Below are 3,045 nucleotides of genomic sequence, written 5' to 3'. Positions count from 1 at the left end.
ATTGTGCTGCAGAAGCAAACCTCGGAAGAAGTCATCAGAACAAGAACAGCATATTGCCTGAAATAGAATTGACGGACTGACTTAAACTGACAGTACACTTTATCAGCATGAGGCCAATGATTAGAAAGCTTCTTCCACTGGATCAATATGTTCAGGCTCCATATAATTGGCTTGGCCCTTACCTTTTTCATTCAGGGGGCTGTGGCAGTAATTATGGCATGCTTTAAGACACTATAAAGATTGACTTATATGCTGTCGCATTCTAGATTTAATGATGTTATCATGCTGTCTGCTAACTCATTGAAGCCTGGCCTCATGCTGGGATAGGTAGATGAACAGGTTGGAATACACTGATAATGCTGACCTTTTGTAGTGTGACCTCTTGTCATGGATGAAGCTGCAGATATAATTGGCTCTGCGTGGCCACAGTCGATGAGAGAAGACCAACTGAGGGAGATGCATGTTACATAAACAAGATTGCCATTAGAGGGTTTTTAACATGAGCCTAAATTAGTCCTATACTGATTCGTTTGATCGTTAATCTTTCCCTGCTGCCATCGCTTTCATTCTAACTGAATATGTTTTCATTTAGGTGGGGAAAAAAAAAAATCTCCAGGTGTGTTCAATATTAAAATTATTTTGTATAGCGAAGGCAATTTGTGCCACGGTAATGGCCTGGCCCCTTTGCTCCAAGCCTATTCCGTACAGACGAGGTGACTGGCCACAGGCCATTGCGAAGCTTGTAGCTCATTTTCGCCGGCCAAGCCAGGGGGAAAATTATATGCCAGCTAATAAAGACTCAAGGTGCAGCAGCAGAATCAATAAAATGGACAAATGTCTGCATTTGGATAAGCATTACTCTGACAGATTGACCTCAATCAAATCTATTAAATGGAATGATGGAATTGCAGACATGCAGAATACCTTAATATATGTTTAAGTCTGTTTTTAAGAGCCTGAGCTTAAATGTCAGACTTTTGTAGCTGATTTAAATTCTATATGGTAAAGTTATCATATGGGGAGTGAGTTTACTATTCCATGCTTAGCTCTCTTGCTTGTCAAGTCTTCACTGAGCTAAAATAAGACTTGTGTGTGAGAGGAATTCATTAAAAGTTGGAAGAGTTTATAGTGACTTTGAGTGGGGGTTGATATATACCGGTACCTTAACATTGCAGTAACACTAAAATTCAATTTCAAACGTGTCATTCCAGCTTTAATGAGATTTTTCAGGCCTCTACTTTTGAAGACAAACTTAAAAAAAAGGTTGGCATACTGACTTTCATAATAATATAGTACTTTAAATGGAAACATGAAACACAAACACTCAATGAGGAGTTCTGTAAAAGTAACACTTCACCACATTCTTAATATTTCACTAATATCGAGCTGGAACGTGAACGGCTAATGTTACGACTCATTGCTTTGTCTATGATTTTGTTTTACAAACCTTTGACGAATCATTATTGGAAATCCCTCTAAATTAATAAAAACTCATCTGCTCACAAGCCTGTAGCTGCATGAAAACAATGATTGACTCTGCTTTACATATGACTAGCTATCCCACATGGGTCTAACTCCATGTAATATTTATGATAGATCCCGTTCTACAAATAATAAATAAAGCACAGTCCTGATCACAGGGAGAAACTAACCGTGTCTTTCATTCTTGGGTCTGCTCTTTTGACCTACAGCATTGAGAGAATGCATTGGTACCTCATGCAGGACGATCTGCTAATTTATCTCTCACGTCTCATAACTTTCATGCTAATCCAAACCCTACTTTCCCTTCCTTTGATTATCGCCTTGCATGGTAAGATATTTTTACCAAGTGAGTTAGGAAAGAAGAACCACATATAGTAGTGGTTGTAAAAGCAAGTTGTAATCTCTGGACAATACACTGAGGAAAATAAAAAATGTGAACAAATTTGTCAGAGAATGGTCCTCAAGTTATCCAATTAAAAAATTCAGCCTGAATATTGAGTTTGTTTTATTGTATTTGTTAATGGTCACTCTATAAAGAGACAACAGTGTCTAGGTGAGTTAGGGGACCAGGTTGCAGAAATCACTTATGAAGGTATGTGGACCCAGATACTGCTAGTTCTACTTATAATGTAGACTTACTGTAAAACATACTGTTTGCAGGCTCTCTGACAACCCTCACTGGACGGGTCTCCTTTAAAGATTGACAGTGAGGTTTAACTCATCTGGACTGACTGACTGTGTATACAGTATACACATTAAGCAGTTAGCTACTTGCTTTCACTCACTTGTCTTTTGATAGTTAATTGTCATCTTAGTCCTATTTTTATTATCTGCTTGTCTTGTCTTGTTTTTTTTTTTTTTAGATACACTTAATTGAAGTTACTTTTTTTTTACACAATGCACATGTATGCTATTTACTGCTTGTGAACACAAGCACTACTTCAGCTACTAACTGTATTTTATTTCTAACATGACCTACATACAGTGAGGCTTGGTGTACAATTTTTCCCTGCAACATCAAAGCAAGATCCCAAGACGAACAAACTCTTTAATTTCTTTCCTGGCTGAGGCCTCACCGGATGGCTCGAGAGGTGAAACAGGGCCAGCAGTACTGTGGGACACAGAAAGAGAGAGGTATTCTCAGAGCAGTGTAGGGCCCATTAATTATTCTGGGACTTCCAATGATTGATGTACTTCCGTTGATATATAAAGTATCACTTTGGTGAAATTTAAAGACATTTCAAGAACTGATATTTGAAAAGTTGAAGTCTCTCTCTTCTGTCAGTAGATATAAGAAATTCTGTTCTCTAGTGGCAGTTTGTTTGACTTGTAGTGCTGGTCTTGGTTGCTTGTCAGAGTCATTTTATTTCATTTCATTTTAGGAGGGGTTTCACACTGAGTCACAAAAGCATCATCAGGACAAAGAATGAGTGATATTAGATAGATAGATAGATAGATAGATAGATAGATAGATAGATAGATAGATAGATAGATAGATAGATAGATAGATAGATAGATAGATAGATAGATAGATAGATAGATAGATAGATAGATAGATAGATA

This window comes from Symphodus melops (assembly GCF_947650265.1).
Source record: "Symphodus melops genome assembly, chromosome: 11".
Lineage (NCBI taxonomy): Eukaryota > Metazoa > Chordata > Actinopteri > Labriformes > Labridae > Symphodus > Symphodus melops.
This window is presented reverse-complemented; position numbering follows the sequence as displayed.